This window comes from Poecilia latipinna, unplaced genomic scaffold (genome assembly GCF_001443285.1).
Source record: "Poecilia latipinna isolate Pla-1442-1.1 unplaced genomic scaffold, P_latipinna-1.0 Scaffold732, whole genome shotgun sequence".
NCBI classification, from domain to species: domain Eukaryota; kingdom Metazoa; phylum Chordata; class Actinopteri; order Cyprinodontiformes; family Poeciliidae; genus Poecilia; species Poecilia latipinna.
This window is the reverse complement of record NW_015113348.1, coordinates 141,207-168,272: the sequence shown is the minus strand read 5'-3', so window position 1 is coordinate 168,272 and position 27,066 is coordinate 141,207. Positions and strand designations below refer to the sequence as shown.

Sequence of the window (27,066 nt, the reverse complement as noted above, 5' to 3'; positions counted from 1 at the left end):
CTAATTTCCAGATGCCTGAAGTTTCTTCTCTAGCTATATATAAAACTCCAGATTTTATATTAATTAGTTCTGTGAAAATGATCAACATGACCTGCAAAGCTGCTCAGAAAGGACTGTGTCCAGTTGGTTCTGCTAACTCCTTCATCTCTTTTCACCTTTATCTTGGTTATAGGATGTAAATAAATCCAAATTCAACCCTCAGGGGTTACAGCGTTTGGTCCTGCTCTTCTCTAATCACCATGGAAACATTGTGGATATTGTTAGATAATTTTTGATTGTTGCACGTTTTCCCCTACACGAGTGTTCCCCAAGGTTCTGTACTCGGTCCCCGACAATTTATTTCTATCTTTTACTGTACACAACTTTGAATATATTTGAAAAACGTTGCAAAAATGCAATGCTATAATTGATTTTTTTGTTTTTTAAAATATTAGACCAATGAGTCAAGTCTGTGTTTGAGGTAATATACAAACAATAAGGTTGCCAATTAAAGCCTGGCGGGCCGCCAGGCTTATAATGCACTGAGGGAAACCCTGAGTTGCATTTTCTTGTCCATTTGTTTCCCTTAAAAGCCTGTAGTATTTCAGAAATGTTTCCATCACCTCAAAGCTAAACAAATTTAGCTTTGAGGTGATGACGAGAAATCATATTTCTCATGTTTCCAACCAACTTAACGTGAGAAAATGGCCCCTCATGCGCCTACAAGAAGCTTTTTTTGAGTCTTACTTCTCAGTTATTCCAATTATAAGTGGAGGTTTGTAAACCCCCCTAAAGTGACACTTGGATACAGTGACAGGCTCATGCTGTCCCACATAATCCCCAACTAGACCTCAGAATAGTAATTCCCCGTTCGTCTGCTCCCAATTACTCTTTTGCACAAGCTGACTCATGAATGCTGCCTAACAGCTGAAGAGCATCACAAATTAGCTCACTTAACAGAAACTTTATTATATTTTTTCAGCCTTGCTGTCAATTTGTGCATTGGGAAGAAGGTTTTTCCACTCTTGGGCATAATTAGGGTTGAACCCCGAGGAAATAAATGATCCAGAAAGCAAATTAGAGACATGCAGAGGTATAATGTTTCCCTCCTCCAGAGTGGAGCTTCTTATGAACAATCTGGAGGCCATTTGAAAAAAATGCTGCTCTCAGAAAATCTGTAATGCTAAGTTTTCTTTGATTTGAAATGGAGTGCAAATCTTTCGGTCGACCTCAATTATAAGAGGAAACAGAGAAAAACCAACAAAATACAACAATGTAGTAGTTGTGTTTTACCAGAAGCATTCGTTGCTTTTCCACCTGACAACCTTCGCTGCAGCAGCTGAATACTGATGTGTGAGAAATATCCCCTGGCTTCAGCACTTAGGCTCCAGTAAAAACACTGAAGCAACACAACAATGTGCCTTTTTTATTCTATCTGCACATTAACTGCATCCACTTAGTTTTCTACTTTAGAAAATTGGAAATAAGACCAAAAAAATCATTTAATTTAGTTATTTCCACTCTTGATTTCACTCATCTGGCCAACTTATCTTCTTCCTGCATAACCACCATTGATTTGTTTAATCAGAATGGGTTAAAAGTACAAATATATATTTTTTTCTGTTTATAAATGCAGGATTTCTCCTTTTCTTGTTTGCACTAGACGCAGGCAGAAACCGTCATCCATCCATGGCATTTTAGAGACTTTGTAACTTCATTAGAAAACTAAATAACAGCAAATTTGAAAAATAAAAACAGCAACCGGGTAGTGTTTTCGATTTAGCTCATGTCAAATCTTTCAGATTTCATGAATGTATTTTTTTCCCTTTAGCGTTTGAAAATGTTTGACTTTTGAAAACATATTACAACTTTTTCAAACTCCACAATGACCTTGATGAATGCAGCAAATGGATGGATTTGAGTCATTTCTAATAAACTCGTCATAATTTATCAGTTTTTATTGGATTCAAATCAATTAAAAAAAAAAACGTTTGATTGATGGAAACGTTGCAGGATGTTTTTGGGAAATTCCCAACACGGTTATGAAATTGTCAGAGTTGTTTTACCAACTCTGTAAACATCTCTTCTCACTACAAATGGTCATGTGCTCAGAAGCCACAGTGGATAAAAAAACACCACGAGTCACTGGGTTTTTTTGTTTTTCTGCTTCAAGAAGGTAAACAAACAGAAATAATACTTTAGAAACTGTGGAGGAAATTTTTTTTGATATGTTGCGTGGATATTTACTTACTACAAGGTTTTCTCCAGAAAACTTGCTAAGCCTGGCGGTAGTGGTAACATTAGTAATTCATCAACCGTCTTTTTGAGTTAAAAAATGTGTAAAGTTGACAAGAAATTTGAAAATATCTCATGGTAAACATATTTTATTGGAAGATTAATACCTGAACACCAGCTATAAAAGTAGTAACATTTTAAATAGAATTAAATAAATAATCAATGCCAAGCCTGGCGGAGGCACAAGTAAAGCCTGGTGGCCCACCAGGCTTATAATACACCGAAGGAAACCTTGTATTAAATGCATATAATGAGTAATTACTTTTATGCAATACAGACCAAAACCTAATTAATCTATCATGTTCATTATAATCTCAATTTAAAGTTAAATATCAAACTTAATCCCACGCAGAGGATTAAAATCCATCTGATCAGCCTTCAGGGTAAAATCTTTGTGTACGTCTTCAAACCAGACAGCTGTCTCTATTAAATTCGTTCTTTTCATGGGTGTGTGACTGGATGACAACCCGGCACAAGGCGTTTCTTTTTTAAATCTGGTTTCCATATAAAAAAAGCAAATCAAAGCTGAATTCAGAGTACCTGCCTCCAGTCTTTGTCATCGTCTACATTCAGGATCTCGTGTTTATTTCCCCAAGGCCGACTCGTTAAAGGCACATCACCTCGTTTGTGTTTGTTCGCAGCAAAATGTCTGCCAGAGCGGCATCCGGCGGCTCATGCAGAGATGAACACGCACAATAACGGCGACAAAGAGCCGCTGAAAACTCGGGACAGGCCGTCAGGAACGACAGGAGCGGTTCTGTTTTATTCAACGACTGCATTGTTATGCTAAATGTTTCTAAAATGCAAGCAAACATGTTGATGCACAGAGAAACCATGATATATTTGAGTCCCGGCATTATTTTCCTCCATCTATCACACAATAAACTGTTCCCTGCTGATAATTTACTTGGTCCCATCACATCATTTAACTCCTCTGTCCTTTTTCTGTCAGCGCAGCGCAAACGCTGGCATTATTTAGGACGACGTAGCTCACCGTCTTGTCTTTGCATTGATGAATATGTCATCACCGGTTCTGCAGACAATGTAAAAATGTTTCTGCAGTTCTTTGTTTCCCCTCATGTAATGCGATTAATTGATTTATTATACAAGACGGTAAGAATAATATTGTGAAAAGTAAGAAAAATTAAATCAAAATACATGAAACTGTGCCAATAAGTTGGCATTATCTCAGGATTTCCCTTCATAAGGGGTTCAAGGAAAAAGAAATAAAATCAGAAGGCAGCCGATCCATCTCCCAGCAGGGTAAATCTCTGTTATATTCAATCTATTTCTCTTCTCACCTCAAGAATAAGCTCCCTAACTCCATAAATATATCACCACTCTATTGCACTAAGACATGGATGACTCAAATCCTTCATGAGAAGAACCTGTGGCAGGGCGCTCCATTAGCTCTTCCCTCATGAGGACTCCTGGATTTATGCAGAGGAGGAAACACTCAGAGAGACGGCTGAGTCCGAGCAGCCGGGGTGAAGACCGCCAGGACTTATCCAAACACAGGGCGAGCAGGAGGAGGGGTGATTTGATCTGGGAAATGGAGGCATGATTGATATTTCCTGGAAAATTTCACAGCCCTCGACTTCCAGCGGAGCGAGGGAGAGGAAAAAAAAGCCAATTTCTAATTTTAGAAAATCAAAAGAGGAAGTTATCTTGAGTCAGTTGGTGTACAAGTCAGTTAATCAGAAAGAAAAGCTTAAAATACAGATTATTCATATTTACTTGTTTATGGTTGCACATTCTTAGGTAGGGTTTGAAATATTGTTTTCAAAGCTCTTATTTCAAGCTAGTGTTGGTTAATGTGAACCCTGATTTTATTTTAATCACAATAAAATTGTTTTTTTATGACTATATGCTTCCTGCATGGAGTTTGTATGAGCAAAGATCCTTTCCAAACTTTTTGTCACGTGGTCAAAGAAATGAAGATAAAAAAATAATAAAAAGTAAATAAAAGGCAAGCAATTTAAAATTTTACAGTTTTTTGTAGACACAGCATTTTATTCATTGTAGATCCAAAACTGATTTTACATGATTTCTCCCCCCGCCCCCCATTTGGTTTTCAAATTATTTTGGGTTTGATTGAACAAATGTATTCATTTAAAAGCTGATTTAAGCACAGCAAAGTTGGTTTTTCAGTAAAAGTCTCCACTTATAAAAGTTTGGTTATAAAAACCCCCAAATACTTAAAGTTTTCTACTGTAAGAAAACTTTAAGTATTTAAAGTTTTCTTTAAATACTTAACAAATGGCCCTTCTCCAAGGGCCACAAATGGCCCACGCGCCATACTTTGGATTCAAAAGGGCAAAAATTACATAAAGTCTTTAAAATTTTGTGCCGAGGTCAACAAACACCGAGGATAATTAGCTTTTAGCTACAGAAAGACTGAATTAAAGTTAGCCACATGAGCATTAGCCGTGTTAGCATTAGCCAGTCTTTTTGCAGTGTCTGTTTATAACCAACAAGTCTGTTTTTGCTCTTTGTGAACAGTGTTTCAGTTGCATAAAATGCTAATATAATATTAGCCATAGTGTTTTATCAGCATGTTATGCAACTGACACACTGTTGCTAACTGCTGTTATCAATAAACCTCTGGGTTTGAAATGCTAACAGCAGTTAGCCTGGTATGTGTATATCAATAAAAGCTTAAAATACAGATTATTTAAATACCAATTTGGAACTGCAAAAGGGTTAAAAGAGGTGCTAGTATTGCAAGCAAAAGCTCAAACAAAACCTAAAAATTATGAATGCTTTGTCTGTTTCTTGTTAACGATGAGAAAAATATGCAAAGTGGGATTTAGCGGGCAATTTGTGGGGTAATCAGTGAGCAAGCTAACAGAAAATGACTTCAGCAGTAGCTACATCGTTTATAAAAGTCATTTATTTAAATACAACCCCAAGACAGCCAAACTCAGCTTTGATTGGTTTGATTTCCACATTTTGATTTCCAATCTGATTAAAATGTCCCTCATTTTCTGGTAGCTCTGTACATTTCATACATACCAACATTAACTCAGAATGACTCACACATTTAAAGCCAGGGAAAATACAGATCAGAATGAGATACGTTACACTGCGCCCCCCTCTTCGTGATGCATTCATCTGCAAGAACAAGCCAAAAAACAAACTGTATTTGATGACATTACCAGAAAGCCTCCGGGACGCTGTGACGGATGGTGGGCACTGATGAGACCGAGTATCTGTTATCCGTTATGTTATGAGTGCAGGGGAGAGAAAAAAAAAAAAATCTAAATTCATCCTGAGGATTATCGAGTTTAGGAGTGTGGAAGCAGGAATGGTGTCATGCAACTGCTCTGTGTAGGTGTGCATTAGCATAGGTGAATGAGTTCTTGGATGAATAAACTTGGCAGTGCAGCATGTGCATGAATCTGGGCAAAGAAGAAATTCAAGCCGTTTAACGTTAAGAGACTTCATGCTATAAAATGATGATGATGTTAAGAGATGCTGCTGCTGCAGAGACCAGATAGGTGAGGCACATGCAGGCAGACAGGTAGCAAATTTCATAAAAACTCACGTCCTGCGTATCTTTTCCGGTTTTTTGTCATTGAAGATGAAGTTTGAGAAAAGGCCAGGCTTTTATTTTGGAAACACCTGCAGTTAGGGGAGGGAATTTATCACATCATTTATCGTGATAAATTTGTTAAGATGATAGTGAATTGCTGTCACAATAACCTCCAATTAAATATATTTTAAGTCCCCCAAAAAAGTATAAAATAAAAATCTAATTTAATTTGAAAATATGATGAGATAAGGTTAGTTTTTGTGATTGGTGTTCTAAAGAAGCGTATTTTTTTCCGTATGTTTTTCCAGAGCAGTATTTGACCTAAAACATTTTTTTTACAAAGTTCTTACTGTCACTTTTATTAAAAATTACAATATTACCATGATAAAACTTTAAGTCTGCATTTAAACCAATTAAAGCAGCCATTTTCAGATTGTTCCCAATTATACATTAAACAATTTTCAGTCCTTTGAAGGCAGTTTTATATTATATATACAGCTCTGAAGAAATAAAGAGACCGCTTAAAATGATCAGTTTTTCTGATTTTACTTCTTTTTATAGGTCTATGTTTGAGTAAAATAAATATTGTTCTTTTATTCTATAAACTACTGACAGAGCATGTCTCTGAAATTCAAAGCAAAAATTTATATTTTATATATTTAAAAAATGAGAAATGGTCAAAATCACAAAAAGATGCAGTGCTTTCAGACCTCAAATAAAGCAAAGATAAGATGTATATTAATTTAGGAACAACAATACTAATGTTTTAACTCAGGAAGAGCTCAGGAATCAATGTTGGTTCAATGCAGCGGGCTCTTAACTTTTTCCAGAGCTGTATTTATTTCTAAATATATTGGTGGCAAATATTTAGAAAGTGGCTACCTTTTACTTCCAGAGACAGTAAGAAAGACTGAATTTAAAAATGGATGGAAACAAAAACATTTTTTACTCTAAATTACGGTTTCCCAGACTGCCTGGGAAGCTTGGATTGTATTTCTTCTAGGTATTTTAGTTACAGTGATTGACATCTCGCTCATTTACCTGCCTATTGTGCTGTTCGTGTTGGGGCAAGCCGAACCGCTGCTTTATTCTTCCTATTATTACACACACCGTGGCGGCAGCATGCAGCTTTAAACTCAGCTCTGCCCACCTTCAACCTACACTTCTGATGAGGTGGAAGAACTAAAATCACAAGCCCCGACGAGTAAAGCTTGAGTAAAGCCCCGACGAGTAAAGGCTTGACATTTCAACAGTAGGACAATTACAAGTCTGAAACCACGCTTTATCATCACGCAGACGCTTAAATTATATGTAAAATATTCAAATTAGGGGATAAGAGACCAAAGAATTCAAAAACTATAAATTAGGAGAGCGGCAGAGATTTTTTCTAAACTGGTCTTCATTTGTGCAACGATGCAAACTTTAATGAAGTCGTATTGATAGCAAATATTTAGTCTAATACAAATACTTATTATTCGATATTTGATTTATGGATGACTGGCAGCAATAAAAAAACAAATATATAGTGTAATAAAGTGCATCATTCGAAACTATTATAAATGGTAATCATGTATTTAAAATAATCAGAACTTTATTCAAATTTATCCCAATTAAATGTTGTAACTAATTTATTTTAAATTATTTGAAGAGTTAGTATAGATGGTGAAGGATGTGGGCAGGAAAGAGCTCCTGTAGCAGTCTGTATTACAGCAAATTTGAAGAAGCCTCTGACTAAAGACACTGTTTTTCTCTGATAGTCTCATGAAGATGATGAAAATCATTATATAATATAATCTTACAGAAATATACAAACAAATTTTATTTTGAAAAAAATTTGGGGGGGGGGGGGGGGGATCCTATATTAAGAAATAAGACGCGATAATAGGAAAACCCCCAAATCCTAATAATTAATTTTTTCAATAATTTGGTGCAAATATGGGGTGACAGATAGGCCCAATTCTCTTCGTCTCTCTTCAAAATGGGAAAGACAAGAGAACATGCTTTTTAAATAAGACAACTGACTAAACTACTTTCCTAAACTTATCTAAAACTTCAGTTAGAGCCGTTTTAAAAAGGCAGCGGATTAGTCCACCGCACACAGGAAGAATATGGGAATATGATCTAATCCCCACTTCCTCCACTCACTTTGAATCCTTCCACTTCTGTCCAACCACCTGACGCTGTTCTCTCACAGGTGCAGGAATGCAAACACACACAGGTTTCTGTGTCGGTTAATGACAGTGAAACATGAAATGTAGTTAAAACAAGACGACTACAGCTCACTGTGCCTCTACTTGTCCATAAAGAGCTCTGGGTTGACGTAAAACTGGTTCAGCCAGTCTGGTGGCAAAATAAAAACATAAATCCCTGGAGGGTAATCATAACTTCTCTTAATGCAACGGTACAAAAAGCACAGCTGCCCACTTATGTAAAAGGTGTATTAAACAAAGGAGCATGAAGAGACGGGAAGATTTGTCGGAAATTATTTTGCTGAGCTTCTTTGACAACTACAACAACCAACCATAATCCTCAATTTATTTGTATTTATAAGCCCCATTCAGTCAAGCAGAAGCGAATGGCTTCAGCCCTTTTGAGTGACATTAGCATTTCCTTGTGACATAAAAACAAAATATTATCAAAGAAAAAATGAAATGTGAGTCCTTAAGGGGTGATAATGCAGCCAGGTACAATCTGAAGCTGCTGAATGTGGGTAAACTTTTATTATGCCATCCATCACTTGTCACCTCTTATGAAAACAGTTTGGAGCTGATATACATCAACATATCTCTGTGGAAAAGTTTCTTTCTTTTCTAACCCAACAAATATTTTCAGATCATCAAACAAATGCAATAAATACAGATGGTGATCGGTGTATTATAAGCCTGACGGGCCACCAGGCTGTACTTCTGTCCCCGCCAGGCTTAGTTTTGTTCATTTATTTTAGTTATTTTTTATTATTATTGCCTTTTTAGGTCTTTATAGTTGGTGTTAAGGTATTAATATTCCAGTCTTCCAATAGCACATAATCAAGTGGTAATTTCAAATTTCCTGTCAACTTTAGACATTTTTAACTCAAAAAAATGGATCAGGCTTAGAAAGTTTTCTGGGGGAAACTCTGGTGATAACCAGTATTTAGTATTTTATATCACTTAGTAGGAATTAAAGACCAAATGACGTTAGGATCTAAGATGTTTGAATTCTGACATTACTGAGGAAAATCACTTTAGATTTTTGATGAGTTGTCAAAACAGAGCTGAAGTAATCCTAGTAGGGGAAATCAGAAGTCAAAATCATTCCAGACTGAAAGATGGCAATTACATTTTGTTTTTCAGAAGTTTTTTCCTTTAGATCAATCAATCCAGGTTGTTTTGGATCGCTTCGTTGGTAAATGTGGCCACACAAAGAGCCTGTGACAATAACAAATCTTACTTAATAATAAGTTCTCCCAGAAATTATCACTATAAATGTTAATATTCTTGTTTTGAGACCATTTTCAAGTAATATGTTGTTAATGGCATAATAATAATGCAAGTCTGCTCTCAGGACTAATACACTTTAATTTTGGGCAGAACACTTCACACTGGAACTGGAAGATATTTTAAATATTCAAAAATAATGCACACAAACGATAGTCAGTGTAAATACAATTGCCCTTAAAACATATTAATCATCAGAATGGAAATTATGAAGCTCATTTTAATTTATCATTGCTTATTGCGACACTCATAAAAAACAAAAATTACCCAAAGAGCAATCAGACTAAGGAGGAATCAACCTTTTTAAAGTTCCAGACATTTAGAGGAGAAATGTCAGCTAATACCTCGTTTCTACGTTTGGGTTTAACCACCTGCCCAGTGACATTAAAACCAACAGTGGAAACATTTTCCTGAATAAAATACAGATCCAAACCGCACCGACTCAGTGGAAACGATGCAAAACACACCGTTTCACTACCAACGTTTCCACTGAAAATTAAAACTGAAATTGTGAAAATAAATTATCTTAACGGAAGCATACTAATTTCAAAAAACGTTTTGCGATCAAAAGATTTTGCAGGATGAGGCGGTTTTTCAAAACACTTTTTCCACATCACTCGATGTGCGAAAAGGACGAAGACAACAGGAAGTAGAAGGAGGATGATATTTTTTTTATTTTTTCAGACAATGTACAGTAATCTCCAGCAGAGTTCTCACAGCATACCACAGTTCATAAAAAGTCGTATCATTTGAACGTACCGAATACGTAACTCTTCAGTAAATTCCCCAACTACAATTTCCCCAAAACGCCACATACGTAGCCTGAGTGAGGGCATACTTCTGCATGAGGTTGAGCTAACCCGGTCTGAGCTTTTTACCGTGTGCACGGTTCCGACGGCTCGCCATCTTACAGATTTTTTATTAATTTGTGGTTTCGTGACCTGAAGTGCTAACGGGTCACTCGGTTGGCCGACCGTGACATCTGTTGCACTCTTCCTGAGCATTGTGTAAGCTGGTTAAACTGTTAAATCTTGTCGTATGAACAAGCTCATCCACATGTGATTTTAATTTAATTTCTCATTTAATGGAAACATCACAATTGCGAAATTGTGTATTTTCAACTTCAGCAGTGTACAGACAAAGATTTGCTCACATTTGGAAAGAAAACGCAGCTATGACTGAGTGGAGAGGTTCTCCTTATTATGAAATCCCCACTTGTCTGCCGAAGGAAGCGTCCCTTCCTACACAATCAGAAAATTGCCTCATCTTCTTGCTGAGTTGGAGGAAAAAAGCTTCTGATTTCAGGGCAAGTGTAGTCGGACAGTGTGTCACTGTTTCAGAGAAACGGCTTACGTAACCATGGGTTTGAAAACAGAAAGAGTAAAAAAAAAAGGAATGTTGTTCCTTTTGTCATGGCAAGCTGTTTGAGTTGGCGTTTGCTCTTGACAAGCCAAGATTAAGTGGTGGAGTAAGAAAACAAATACAAAACAGGGAGGGCAAATATATTCAAGTGTAGGTCTTAATTGCCCAAAATACCCCTCTGGACTCTGTTAGCCATAATACCACCATAACACCCAACACAGGCCTAGCCGGTGTCACTCGCTCCAGATGGTGCCCCGTAGAGCAAGAAGGCTAATTTCCCTCTCTCTCCACCTGGGAACAACCAGAAAGCGATTCATCATGCCGCCCTCGTTAATTAAACGTTGTAAATGTGACGTTTGAGCCCTGTCGGGATGTAACACACCGAGATCCTGCAGCGGGGCGATCAGGGGGACACGGAGACACACCGGGAACAGGAAGCAGCGCAGAACGGTACATACAATGACTCTCAAAATTCTACATCTAATTGAAAAACAAGCAGGTTTAATATTGACAAAAAAGGTGCAATAATCTGGTTTCACAAATGTGTAGAAATACTTTAGTAAAGCCTTTTCAGTTCAAAGGTAGCAACCATTCTTTTGTTAGAGTCTGATACCACAGTCTCTCATCTGGGGCTGAAACGATTAATCGGATTAATCGTGATGAATCAAATATTGAAATAATCGTCAACAAATGTAGCAACTGATTAATCATTTTTATTTCCTTGGCTTTGTCTTCCATTTGCTTAGTAACCTTTTATTACACATACAATAAGAAACATGTTGCATTTTTCTAAAACCAATGATTTCTCATTGTCACATTAAGGTGAAATGCATTTGCATCAGTTAAGTTGTAATATTCTGTGAGGCACTTCTTCCTCATGCCATTTGTCATTTCTCGCTTCAAAATCAAATTACAATTTCCATTTTAAACCCAAGACCCTCTTCATCTTCCAAATTAGAAATAAAGCAATTAGCTTAAAACATCAAAAAGAGGCTACAAAAAAATATATGTCACAACTTCAAACAGCTGACATTTTCTCTCCGTACGCTTTAGAAGATATTTAGATTTTCTTGGAGCATGACTTACAAGTATTACACAAGCATTACACAATTCCCTCCAGCCAGACATATGATGCATTCTTAGTAGGAGATTCGTCACTGCAGGCCAACAGCTGACAGACATCTTTTTGTATGAAATTAACCAAATGCTTCTGTTTTTGTCTTGCAGCTTACTAAGGTAAACTTGTTTGTAATTGCATCAATGCAATTCAAATATGCTAAAAGAAAACGCTCATCAGTGAATTTTGAGAAGCAAGAAATAAAAAAACCCATTTATCACTGATGCCAGGACTTTAGAGATGAAATGAGTCAAAGCCAAGTAATCATGTCAGAGTTGTTCTAATCCACTCTCGAAGCTGAAAATCTGTTTTCATTAAAAAAAGATGTTATCGACCAACATCAATCACTGAAGATGGAATCAAAACCTACAAACATGCTGAAATCAACTCAGGCCTGAGAAGTCAGAAAAACTCAATCAAATTTCCATTATTTCTGCAGAAAATTCAAATATAAGTGGACACAGATTCCAGAAAAATACTCAAGATTAATGCTGTGACTTCACCAATATTTTTAGCATGTGGGAAAAGGGACCATCAGGCGTCTGTTTACAAAAAAATTGACAATTAATGGATATTAACTACCATAACTGGCGCCCAAGTGTAAATTCAGAGTATTAGAGTAAGATTTGACCTTTTATGAGAAATTCAGAAAGTTTTTGATAGAGATTGTAAATCGCTGTATTACTATATCTACTGCAGACAATATTCAGGATTTCCTCCAGTGTTTTTATTTATTTAAGTCTTTTTAAAATGTTTACATTTTTTAAGACTTTATAGTTGGTGTTCATTTGTTAATCTTCCAATCTTTAAATAATTCATGATTATTAAGTGATATTTTCAAATTCCTGTCAGCTTTAAACATTTTTTTTAACTCAAAAACACGACGAGCCACTGGGTGAACACCTGGCTTAGCAAGTTTTCTGGGGAAACCTTGATATTGTATTAAAAATCTCATTTCCAGAGGAAATCCCCCTTACATTCAAACACATTTGAGATTACACACACTAAAAAAAAAGACTAGAATTCAAATTACTCCATTATATCTGGAGGAAAGAAGATATGAATATAATTTTTCACTCATTTTGAAGAGCACTCAGCAGAGGCTACCATCAATAGCTGCATATAGAGTCCTCGCTCTCATGTAGGAGGAATACACTGCATTTGCTGCTTCTTATTTAAATATATTACAGACAACTTCACAAACTCCTGCAGTAAATGCGTACGCGAGGGAGGATCTGCTTGTGATTGATGCTTTCTGCTTTTAAAAACAGCTAAACCACTGGAAATCATCCACACCGATGCCTAAATCATCTACATGACTCAACAAAGCATGGAGATATAGTTGAAGTGATATGATTAAACTGTATTATGTAACCGCCTGCTTAATTAAAGCAAAATTTAAGAGGCCAGAAGGCTATTATTTTTTTCCGCTGAATAAATTATTTGACAATCCTCCAACAAAAGCAAACACGACTGCAAATATTTAGGTAGTTCAAGCTTCAAACTCGTCTCTCAGCACTGAAAAATTAGGTTGGTTTAGTCTAAATTAACACTGAATGACATCAGTGTTACAGAAAATCTAAAATTTCACAACTGGTCAATAGACTTACTCACAATAACACTCAGCCTATTAGTTTGTCCTCAAAAGATAAAATTGTTACTGTTAGGATTTTAAAAAATCTAGCTCAAAAATCACAAAATGGTTTATTTATGGACTGCAAAGCACAAAAAATGTGTGAAAGGTCTAATCAAAAGCATAATTAAACACGAGCCACAGGCCTGCAGAGACGAGACGGCACTGGGAGGACAAGATGCACGGCGTTTTTTTATTACAGCAGAAAAAACATCTGTTTTAAACCTCAATGAAGCCCAATGAAGTCATTCTTTAGATTTAAATGTAGATTTCAGCTTAGCTCAACTAAACTAAAATATTTTAAAGACAGTACCAGCCCACCAAAGAAACAGATCCTAAAAAGTTTGCAGAAATGTTAATTTTTATTCATTTTATTTAGACTATTATACATGCAGCACAGATGGTGTCGTTTTAATTATTTTTACCTGTTTTGGCATTTAAACAACAAGTACAGGATGATTTTCTTGTGCAGGTTTTGGCCCTGAAACACAAAGGATCATTTGGGCAAACAGTGGAAAGTAACACAGTGTCCTTAAAGGTCAACATATTTTGGTTTCTGTTTTAAAAGGTTAGTTCATCTGAAGAAATAAGGATCCCTCTTAAAAATGTATAAAGCAAAAGCAAAAGTGATGGCAATGTGTAATTTTAGGGTTCTGAAAAGTGATATGAAAGTTAAAAATAAGCAACCAGCAGGTCCACGAAAAGAACCGTCAGCTCTGGAGCGGGAATCTAAGGTTCCATTAAATAAACTGAGATCTGCAATGTGACATGTAGGTTCTGGGAAACATGTTGTAGAAAACTAACCTATAAATTCAGTACATTAATCTTCAGGTTCTGGAAATTAAGTTTTGTAAAAGTAAAGTTACTTTAAAGAAAATAACCTGCTGCCTTGTTTCCACTGAGCTGGAAAGTATGTTGTATTTAAAAAAAACACACAATATGAAAGTAAACTATAGATTCCAGGAAGTTACAGGAAAGTATCCTGCAAGTTTGTTAAAGTACAATCTAAGTTCTAAGAAAGTAACCTGTATGTTCTGGAAAGTTCCAGGAATCTATGAGAAACCAGAAAATGTTGTAAATCTCAGCAAGTAACCTCTAATCTCTGAAAATTAATCACTAAAAAAATATCTGTAAATTTCTAGGAAAGTATTGGCAACATATTATGTATCGCTTTGAGAGTGCAGAATTAATTTAGAGAAAATACAGGTTTTCTACGACAAAGTATTAGGGCTAATAAGTTACGAGCATAAAATCTTACGAGAATAGTCAAAATCATGAGAATAAAGTGACAATATTTTCAATTTATTCTCATGATTTTATAACTTTATTCTCCTACTTTTTTATTTTCTTATTGCCGCCCTAATACTGAAACCTTTGTCGACAAATAAATGTAAAGGAGCCTTTTAACCGACTGCTCTGATTGTCGATTCCTCCAGGACGCATCTGCTAAGTTAGGTTTCCTCCTGCTGACAGGTAACATCGCATAGCAGCGTTTTCTGACAGCAGCTGTCAAAGGTTTTCTCAACATCAAAGAAATCCTGCGCATCTTCCACTTAATTAGGATTTGTGTCACTGTGGCATTCACTTGTGTCTTTGGTAATGTCTGGTAACACATCTAGGTCATTTTGTCACTTCACGATAGTTTCCCAGCCCACTTGGGCGATTGTTTTGAGACGCACATATCTCCAGATGTAACAGGACACCTATTGAACATGAATCACACCCACGGTGATGGCTGTGGAGCGGCACATGGAGCTCATTAAAAACAACAAGTCATCTTTCACTGTGGCCCGAGTGCAACAAATCCAATCAGAGAAAACATTTCACACCCACATGTCCTCGTACTTTCCTTTGTTATGCCATGAAAACAAACACTGAGACAAGTAAACTCATCTATTGTGTGTAATAAACAACAATACGACAGATGACAGAATCCCAACAAACCGGTTTGTGCAGAAAACCATTTGACAAAAACAATTATTTTTCTCAATATAAATTCTTAAATAAATCTTATTTTGTGGGGTATGTTGACGTTTGCTACTCAACTTTTTGGAGCTGTTAATTTGTAGTATGAAAACAAACCCTTTATGAAAATAATTAAAAAGACATTAGGTAGAAATAATTACTGAATAGGCTGCAGTTAGCTTACCTATATTAGCATAGCTTGGTTGGTTTTTCACAACAGCTGATTTTTCCAGTTTGTTTTCCATTTTTACTTTTCAATTCGTCTTTTGACCCTATAGTTTTGTTTCCATCATAAAAAAACTTTAGTTGGCACAAACGTGGCATAGAAATTAAATTTTTTTCTGAAAGCTAGCTGGATGAATTCAGACATTTACTTCTTCCTCTTGCATTATCTTATTTTTTAGCTTAAACTGTTTAAACATTATTTGCTGTAGTATCTGCAGTTCTATGTAAAAAAACATATAAATTAGAGCAACATTTAACTATGTTTAAGTGTCTGAACCTCTAAGAGGCTACGTTAACCTAACCTAGCTCATTGATTAGCGGCTACGTTATGTGTTTCTGTGCTCGCTGCATAAAAAGTAATTCAGCAAAAGTTAGTATTGATCTATTCACTTTCTGTCAGAAAACATGTTTTTAATTGTGAATTCAAAGTAATTCTCAATATGTTATGCCACAACATAACATTAGCTTAGCCTAGCTTAACCTAATTTCTTATCAAAATTAAAGCTAGTAGGGAGAATTATTGCATTTAGCATCTTAGTTTCCACTTTCTGTTAGACTACACTGCATCTCTGATTCATATAAAAATTAAGTTAATTTTCTGAGATTTTTTATCATAATTTGACTGTTGGTGGTTTAGGATGAAATCTGTAGTAAATATGCTGCAGAGTTAAGACGTATTCTGTCCTCCTTTAGTAAGTTTTTTATGAAGAGGCTGAAAACAGTAAAGCAAACATTTTTCTATGTTCAGTTCCTGATTATTCTCATTTATGAATCCAATAGCTTGAGGATAAAAACTGCCACTCAGTCGCTCTGCGATGGCCTTCAGCTCAGACACATTCAGTGCACAATATAGTTTAAAATTATGCAGCTATATTTAATAGTGAAATACTTTACAATGGAAATCTCTCTTTTTGAATCAAATGGCTGCTAAAGTTGGAACAGTACCTCCTAACTTGACTCGTACTCTAAAGTCTTTAGATTTGACTCAAATGTCCTTACTTGAGAAATAAAATAAGCCAGTTAGTGTAGATCATTTCCTGATTATGTTGGGAATCTTTGCTATGTGATTATATACAACAAAGTCTCATTAAATCAGATAAAGGACAGAAGATTTTTTTTTGTAGCCACACAGAGAAATCTGATCAAATTTGTACTTTGAAGGAATGCATATAAAGTATGAAAGTGGTTTTTGTTCTCCAGGCCTCCCTTTGTGTTTCCTGTTGCTAATCTTAATGACCAACTGATAAGCATAAGTGTTAATTAAACAGATCAGCATGGTAATTATGTCCTCGAGGAACCCGTGCCAAAGCCTTTGCCACCAACCTCATCCAGCTGACACTCTGGCCTGATTCCTCCTCCTGCACTTAACTCCCTCAGTGCATTACACACTGCTAACACACTTCTCTTATTATCTCATCCTGACCCAGTGCATTCACCTACTTAGTGAAAATGAAAGAGGAATCCACCGTCCAATAAAAGAGAAGTAATAAAACCAAAACAGTTTGAGCTACTCCCCGCTGAACCTTACTCATGTTTGGAATCTCCTCCAGCGGAATCACCCCGAAGCATATGAAGTTAAAATTAATATTACGAAACGAAAGGCTCATAAAATGCATCTTGGCCACGCAACGCGTTCACGATCACTGATCGTTGCTCAAACTGGTGAGTGGGAAGTCTACGGCCAGATGAAATTACCGGGACATAAAAATCCATCACAACCAGCTTTTGCTTGGCTGAATGCTCACAACAGCAGCAGAAAGATAACAATCTGTCCGCTCGTTTCCGTGCACCCATCCTGCCAGGAGGAGAAGGGACAGGCGGAAAATTACGACAGAATGGACAACAAGCGGCTCTGCCAGAATCCTGTTGTTATGAGCCGAGCTTATTATAAACCACAGTGGAAAACAAATATGCAAACACAGATCCCGCCCCCAGCAGAAAACACAATAAAATATGGTGTGAAAGACAGACTGGGACGCCATGCTGCTAATTTAATAGGCTGGCTGAGACCTGCTTTGCAATTCCATTATGTTGTGTCATCTGTCCCACGGAGGTCGGAGCGGCTCCTTCGGGAAGGTCACGGGAAATGACAGGAAAGCTCACCATCCCTGCGGTCCTGGAAGCTGATGACCAGGCTTTTTATTAAATATGTACAGAACAATCTGAAGGTACATACTGAACAAGCACCACGTGCCATAACCTAGTGCTTTATTGTCAATTGCTTTATCCTTATCCTGTTGATATTTTTGTGTTTTATTTTCACGTAACTTTAACTATTATGATGCAAATAGCCTGAAACTTGACCAGATTGTGTATATAGCACTGATTCACACACTGTTTGTTTGGTAGCTGCAATGCACAGCCTAATAATGATTTAATTTAATTTAAAAAGTGATTAATTACAATTTACAAATTAATTCCAAAGCCTTCTGATTATGCCTCAATGCTAAAATATAAAATAAAGAATAAAATGTGCACAGAAATTCTCACCTTTCGTATTTTTTTTCTATTAAAACAAATAAAAAAAAAGAGGTAATTTTACATACAACGGGTTACACATAAAATTTATTTTATATACAATGGAGCTCTTCCTCAATTGCACAAATAAATTCTTGTTTATTCTTATATTATCTAATCAAAATAAGAGACTGACGGCTTTCCAGAGAAGATCAAACGATCTGGTGAATCTCAAATAAACCAGTCAAGAAAAAAGTCACAACAAATTTAATGACTGAAGCCTCAGGCTTTTCCAAAAATCCAGATCGTCCCGTGATAAGTTGCGTTGTATGAGTATTATGTCAGATATTATTGCCTTCCATGTCAGGCTCAATCTATCTGGATTCATGCAGCGTATTTTGTTTTATTAATAAAATCTCGTTATTTTCTGTACCCTGCGGCCTCCAGCATCAGTCTATATTTGGAGCCCTGCAATCCTGCAACACAAACAGTTGCAGCAGCGTGACAGTGAGACCATGCAAGGCAGCTGCAGTAACTTCCTATACTTCTCAGAGTATCTACGTGTTTAGATACTCGGTGCAGTAACGCCTGAAAATGTGAACGTATTCACAAATAAGTAAAATCTACACACATTTACCATTGCATATTTTCAAAATGAATGCTGTGGGATAGCAAAAGCAGTTCTGCTACAAAGAAAACCTTGTAATTGTCGGTGCATGCTATATGAGTGTACTGTTTTTAAATAAATTGATATTAGTGCAAAATGACAGCTTACAGTTCTCTAAATGACCTCAAAAAATGACAGCAGGGCTTTTTAGTCATTCAAATTTAATTCAAATACAGAAATACTTTAATGCTCCCAAGGGGAAGTTAAATATTAAATGTTGCTGTAACTCATTTATCTTCCTCTAAAATATTTGATATTTCAAAATAAATTGTCATTTCATCAGCATTTTTAAATTACAATATAAAAAAAACATTCAAAAGGTCATTTTTGATCAGGAAAAGAAAATGACAAATGAAATGGCATTTTCTCTCTATGCTGCTGCTCTGTTGCTACTCTCCATTTATGTCTAAATTAATATTTATTTTCTGAATTTACCTTTTGACAGAAGAAATGTTGCTCATTTCCTGTGTTTTTTCTCATCCTTTTATAATTCTTGTTTATGTTTAACTGCGTGTTTCCTATTCATAGTGACAGTCAGAGCTACTGCTCAGCTGGGGCTGGACTGTAAATCAATAACAACATACATCCCCATAGATATGTGATCAGTGTCAATAAATAATACGTCCAACAGAACCTTCAATAATTTCACCTAACTCTGATCCAGAACCACACGGCATTCTGGGAGATGAAGGCAGAGGAAAGGCTTTAGCCGCTCAACCTCCTACAGCTAGCTAAGCTCGGTTGGTGACATCAACCAACTCTTTCTCATTCACTCTTTGGTTACCTAGCAACTCAGTAATTCTTTGGTTACTTAGCAACAACTCTGATTCTCTCCCAGCCTGATGTGACGGTTGGCCACTCAACACAAACCCCGTTTTTGGTTGCTCTAAAGGTTCTTCCTGGATAAATGGAGTTGTTCCTTTCTACACTCACCACATGCTTGCAAATTAAACAACTTGACAAAGTGCGTTTTTTTTTTTTTAGCAACTTATTTATAAATATTCAACTGACTATTCTAGGACTGGTTTGTGTTTAAATGAACTGACGTCAATTTGAAATGTCCAAACAAAAAGCTTGGTTGTCAGTTTTAAAATGTGCCTGAAAGTCATTAGCAGCTAATTCTGGTATTTAATTTGTGCATTGATGATGTGAAAATGTGTATCTGCATTTGACTCATTATGTTTTGAATAAATCTCCTGAAGTTGTTGCGCTGTCTAATGCAAAAAAATGGGCATATATATATATTACAGCTGTATTCAGTAAAACACTTTCAAGCTGCTTTTGTGAATTATTCTGTGCCAAACTGTAGATGGACACAAAAGAAATACGAAACCAAAGGATGCAAGGAAGTCGACTGGAAGCTTTAAATAAAAAGCATTGTAGTGCTACCATTAGCAAATACATAAACACACAACCTGAAAGCCAAAATGATAACCTTCTATGATTGCTTTAATTGCTTTCATCGTTTCTATGTATGAAGTTTTTATTCTGCAGAGCAGCGGCGACAAACAAATCCCCGAAGTGAATATTTCATGCAGACAGTGACAAACAAACTTCAGTGATTTCAGCCTGACAGCAGGCTTTCCCTGTCATACACAATGAATAAAGCAATGCAAGCGGAAACTGAAGGAAGACAGGAAGATATCACGCAGAGTGAATGCTTCACAGAGCTGCAGCCAAACAAAGGTTGGAAAAATGACTGGGAAGCAACAGCAAAGAGCATTTGGATGAACTGCAGACCAGGAATGAGTTTTTACACCACAGAGACCTATACTGTAATATTCTATCACTACCTTAGGGCTTTTCAAAGTGTGGGGCTTGATGCAGAGCTACCAAATTCAGCAGTAAGTTGCTTGGTTCCTTTTGGATCTGTGTTTAGGTCTTACACCACTTCTGCATCAGCAAACAGAATTTGGTTATTTTTGATCATTTGGTGTATAAAACTATTTCAGATCTTTACATTAGATTAATCTCTTAATGCTCCTAAACTACAATTGAGCCATTAGTTGGTTTTTTTTTGGTGTTTTTGACACCGTTTGAAATGTGGCATTGCTGGTGAGATGCCTATGATGGCTTGGTGTATTTTCTGTTTATGCTAACAGAGTGTTTAATGTATTTTTGATGAATAAGTTGATGTTTGATGTGCAACATATGATAAATGAATTATTGAACAAGTTCATTTGTAATTAATGTGAAACTTACTAGAACGTATGGCTGGAATTTTCAAACATTACTGGTATTATGCATTAGATTTGTTAGTTGCTAATTGCACTCTGTTAAGAGTTGCTAGCTGGTAGGACTATTCTTTTCTTTTTTATCTCTGGCCCATAGATGTAGTCATATTTTTGCAAGAAATAGTAAGAGTCAAATTAGAGTGTGTAGCTTTTATTCAGGACCATTACTGCAGGGTAACAGCACATGTCACAGCTATTCTGACAGTTATTTCTTGCAGTCATCATGATAGTTCTACAGTCATTGTGCATCTCTGCATTCATGTTTCATCTCCACCCACTCCACCCATTACAGTTAGCTCGATCCTGTGTGTGACTCGTTCCAGTATTTCAAAAACCGTCTACATCAGAGGCTTTTGAAATCACTTTGCAAAAGTATTTCTAAGAGATTTTTCTTTAAAGTTGGAGAGCAGCATTTACTTCTTCTGGACACAAAGGCTGAAATTTTTTGCTCCACTCAATAAGAGCAGTCAGGTATGGTCAGCGGGAGAGCAGAACAACCCAGATTCAATCATTATGTGCTGCATCACTTTTCTTTTTCAGATGAACACTTAGAAATGGGAGCATGTGTCCCTGCATAAAGGGTTTCCTAGCACTTTCTTTCACCCCTCCAGCTACTTATTGTCTCCTCTTTCTGACCAGAACTGCAACAAAGGAGACATTTCACACACCTGATTGGATGTTAGATTGAAATCTGATTAAAAATCTGAATAAATCTGCTGCATGCGTGAGAATCAAACCTGAAACGGTGAGACCAGTAAAACGAGAGATTTAAAAATGTATCTCCTGAAAAATGGAGAAATGTTACTGCTATTGATTTTTGTATAAACTGGCTCCAGTAGAGGTAAAGAGATAGGAAGAAGGATGCACATTGACGCTAAAAGCAGTCGATAGAGACTGAAAGATATGTTTAAAATTCAATTACTTGGCCCTTAAGAACAATGACGAATCATATCTGCAAGAATATTTCTGAGCATTGTAATTTTAAATAAAAAAAAGACAAACAAATGACAAACTAAGTTAAAAAGTAGCTCAAATCTTAAAAACCAGTGTCAAACCTTTATCTTTTGATTGAGACGACTTTCAAATACTAAGGAAAAATCTCAACAAATCAGCTAAGACTTTTGCACAGTACTAGATAACATAAAAATTATCATCCAACATATAAAAACAAATCAATGTTATCAATCAGACTATGCAGACTGAACTGTATTTTGTATAACCTGACATTATTGTCACCTTGTGAGCTGGAGATCTATAAAATTAAACTGAAACGACTTAAAAACTTACGTCAAATGGTAAATAATGGCGTCTAAAACTACACCTCAGTTTCAGCATTTACTAATTTTCATATAACGTCACATCAGAGTGAGTAGTTTGTGGTACTGAACAGAAAGAATCTGATTCTTCTTCCATGATATTTGGATTCAGATCACATCATATCAAGATGAGACCCATTTCAGATCAATTTATCTTCAGATTGCCTCTCACAGTCTCTCTTTTCGAAGCTGTTATTTAACAAATCACGCCCAAATGCACATCAAAGAAACTTTTCACTTTACCAAAGCTAGCGCCTGAAAACCATCATTTCAATATGACTTTTTTTCTGTTCAATACTGCATGTCCCAGTTTGGCTCTCAGTGTTTCAAGTTCCTTCTGCTTTACGGTTTCAGCCAACTCATTCAGTGCTTCTCAATAGAGAAAAAAAATAATAATAAAAGGCCAGCCCACACTCACTGACGGCTTACACCTTCTGGAGTGACACAGCGGCATTATCAACAAGGCCAGCACACAATACATAACACGAAATCCTGCTTCTGCTAAGTCATTGCACGATGCACACCAACTCAGACTGTCAAAAACACTCATTAACATTCATGCCTGCCATGTAGCAGCATGGGAAACACAATGGCTCACAGTGACACAAGATGGAGTTTGTTTGATCTTGTTCTCACCATAAACACCAATTTGACTGTTGATGCTGCAGGGCTCTGATAACCAAGAAAGGGAGAACTTGTTTTGGACGCAGATTGAAAACTGACTATCTTTTTTTGGAAGCGCATTTATAGATGTATTAAGAACACTGGAAATTTCTACAGCTATAAAAATGCTTTAAAGATTAAAAAAATAATCTCATGCACACTCAAACCTTACCTAAAAGTGATTTAACTGGATATATTGGTTCAGTCAAAAGTTAGATGACTGTTTTACACTATAAACACAATAAAGAAGAATCATAATAGTTGTGGTTGAGAAAGTTTTTGTGTTGGTTGGAGCAAGAATTTTAATTAAAATACAGAATAAGTTAGCATAGAAGTAGCACTCATGCTAAGCTAACTTATACGTGTTAGCGTACAAGCTAATGTACTGCTGCTCAACAAGTTAAAGATAAAAACTAGTAAATCGGTGACTTAATAAAAGCTTAAAACTGTTGTAACATTTAGTTTCTGTTTCCAAGAATTTAAGATATACCCCGCTTTAGCTAGTTTCACAACAGCGCTAATGCTAAAATCTATTAGCTTCAGCACACCTGGCTCCAATGTTAGCTCATTAGCAGAGCTCTGTAGAGCCTGACTGCATGCTACCGAGCAGTTTCACCATTTAATTCAAACATACAGGACAAAGGAGACATCTAAAAGTTGCATGCTCTGTTTGAGACCACAACCAAAGCATTTCTGTGTTAAAATATATTGATGGTCTTCTATTCTAATAAACCAGTGACAATATTTGGGATTTTGGATATTTATCAGCCTTAATAATCTAAATTAGTAGAACTATATCACTTTGGATGTTACGAATCTATAAACGACTTCCACTTTGGTTGTTGCGGTTTACTTTTGGTGCCCAACCTGAGGTTGTCCTCCACTGTCAGTGGAAGTTTGTGTGGTTAGAAAGAATGTTTTGTTGTGCTTTCCTACCGCTTGAATTCTTGCCGCAGATGAGGTGCTGGTAGGGCTGCAGCAGACCCCAGATCTCCGAGTCGTTGCTGATGGCTTGCTCCATGGACTCCAGCGTGATCTTGGGGATCCCGTTGTCCCTCTCCACCAGCGCGCTGCGCAGGACGCGGCCGAAGACCTCCCTGAACAGGCTCTCCATGCAGGCGCACAGGTAGATGGCGGCGTGCTCGTGTATCCTCAGGGCCACCCGGCTGTCCACCATCCACCTGAAGAACCTCCCCACGGAGAACACCAAGCCGCAGCGCACCGACTTGCCGCGGCTGAACTTGTCTCCGGCGCTGGACATGTTGTAGATGGAAAGCGCGCTGAGCGCCGCCGTGATGCAGTTCACCGAGATGGTCCATGAGAGCACCACCTTGATGGCGCTCTGGATCTCATGTTTGGTGCACTTGGCGTAGCGCAGGCTGAGCCGCTGCGCCTCCCGGGCCACCCTCACCAGCGCCCGGCTGATGAGGGCGGACAGCCGCGCCAGGACCTCCGGAGACGGGTTCCCCAGCATCAGCTCCTCGTCCTTCCTCAGTGCGCCCTCCACCTCTCCGAGGCTCCACGGCACCTCCTCCAGCTCGGGCAGCTTGGCGCAGTGTCCCGCACACTCCAGGATCTCCGTGTCCTCCGCCAGGACGGTGTTGACCGTGTCCAAACTGTTGTGTCTGCTGTGCATGGATTCCGTCAGATGCCAGTAGTTGCCTCCATGCGAGACGGACTGGTGCGTGTCGGAGCAGCAGAGCGACACGCTGGACGACCTGACCGAGTCCGCGGCTCCACCATAACCAGAATCAAGCGTTAAATCCTCCAGCGTCCTCACGACTGTCTTATCCTTGCCTGCCATAATTGCGCTGCATAATGTTGGGTATCCTTGGTTCTCGCAGATAAACGCCTCAAACTCGCCCCCGTGCCTTATTCCCCTCCCAGCCAGAAGTCAGAATTTTACTCTCCTCGATCTGCCTGACGCACACGACAACTTCTCCTTCTCCTCCTCGGCGTGTCTGTCCAAGAAGAGCGCACAAACCCCGCAACAAGCGCAGAGCATGCAGGCACGCAGGCAGGCTGGGCTCTGGTGGAGGGAGGAGCGCGGAGACCCCGCGGAGCTCCAAACGAGCCAATCAGCGTCTCGGTTCAGCTGTGAGTGACGCAGACGCGCTACCTGCTGAGTTTCAGCACCTGGTGAAGCACGACTCAATACAACCGGAAAGGCATGAAGCTGCAGTGAAGTTTCCCTCTGAGCACAAGCAGAGTGGAATATACACCAACATATATTTTAAAAAGTTGTTAAGGTACATTAAATTGCATGCAGCTTGCTCGTTTAGATTTGAATCGGTATTTCTGAATGAGAAACAACTCAGTTTTAGTAAGTTAGTGAATAAAACTTTATTTTTGAAGCACATTTCAAGATCACAAAGTTTCATAAAAGACAACAAATGCGTAAAAACGCAAGAGAAATTAATACAAAGCTGATTTAAAAAGACACACACTTGGGAAGATGAACGGAAAACCAGTTTGATGATGTGGGATGATGATCTTCTGACCTCACTCAACAAGAGAATTAATCTGACAACATCTCCCTGTAAGATTAGATGCAGATTATGCCAGTTTTTAATTTTAACACAATTAGTTTCCACAGACACTGTTTTTTTGACATTAAATCTGGATAAAACAGGTTTTCCTTGACAAGCTGTTGGTTTCATCAAGCTACTGCGCTTTTTAAGAAAATCAGACAGGCAGATGTTAACTAAAACTTGCTCAGTCCCATATGTCTCTATGAATATTTTACAGTTTGAGAACTTTGCCCCAAGACTTTCAGAGACTGATTATTCCAACATCTTGTGAAAGCTTCAGGATTTAGCTCCATTTGCTGAAAAATAATCCCTCTGAAGCGTTTATTGCCTGTAAATACAGAATTATTTTCTTTTTTTGTTGTTGTTGGTTAAAACAAAGAGTGAGTGAGCTAAATCCTGACGTGCAGAGAGAGAAGCAGTTGGTGGAATGATGATTCATCCATTCTGCTGGGGCTTCTCCTCGTGCATCCGAGCTGGATCCACCATCTGTCCCCGCTGCCTGCCATGCCAGAGGCACTTTCCAGCTTTCTTTGCATGACGTTGCATTATGCCAGAGCTGGAAAAACAGACCGAGGTGACATGGGGAGAGTTATGTAACGCCTAGGAAAGTGATGGACCAGGAAAAGTGTAAAATAAATCAACCCAGTGTCTTACAGCTGTGTGTAAGACAATAGCAGGAGCGAAAGAAGCATCTTATGTTTAAACATTAAAAATGAGGATTTCTTTCATCTTTGTCCTCTGGTCTGTGTCGCCTTCTGCAGCTCCTGATGCACTGCAGATCTTCCCTCCTTGCTCAGGTGAGAGCGGCGGAGGTGGGCAGCTGTCAGCGACGCCTCTGAGTCCTCTGCTGGTGCTCCAGAGTCCGTCCTCACTTATTAGGCCTTGGTTGCCTGGTAACTGGAAAAATTATCATGATTTTCCCTGCAAAGATGATAGATCATGTGTTTCCCAGAAGAAGCTGAGCGTCGCATACAGACCTTAGTCATGCTGCGCAGACACATTTTGAAAGATTTTTGAATTTGTTCAGACATTGTATTCATATATATGTCAGGTAGTTGGAGTTTGCCCCAAAAGCTATAAACAAATTAACTCACTGATTTATTCATAAATGACTAAAAACAAAGATAGAAAAAATAACTATGGTAATAAAAAAAAGAACACATTTAGTAAACAAAATCAATACATTTAAAATTAAATAAGATAATAAATTATTAAATAAAAATGTTTTATTGCCAATCTCTTAGAAGTAATATGAATACCGTTAATATTTTAATAAATTCTTTATATCTTTTCAAGATGAAATTAAAAAAAATAAAATAAAAACTGAAAGATAGTAAAATGGGGAAAAAAGATCAACAAAATAAACAATAAATATATAAATTTATGATCAAGTTATTTATCAATTATCACAGTTAACTAAAACCAGTAATTGAAGAATAAACAGATTTAAAATAAAATTGAATTTGAAAGATGATAACTTAATATAAACTAAAAATAACATAAAGCCATGTAAGGATACTGAACTTATTTCAAATCAGTGGTAAAAACTGATAAATATTTCTTTAAAATGTTACATAATTTATCGTAAAGGTATGGAACGAAGCAATAAGT

General features: G+C 37.3%; 1 pseudogene; it reads right to left on the bottom strand.

Moving 5' to 3' along the window:
* The window catches only part of LOC106955416 (ankyrin repeat and BTB/POZ domain-containing protein BTBD11-A pseudogene), a 126,954-nt pseudogene extending 101,815 nt beyond the window's left edge, over window positions 1-25,139 (bottom strand).
* Window positions 25,140-27,066: the final 1,927 nt, after the last annotated feature.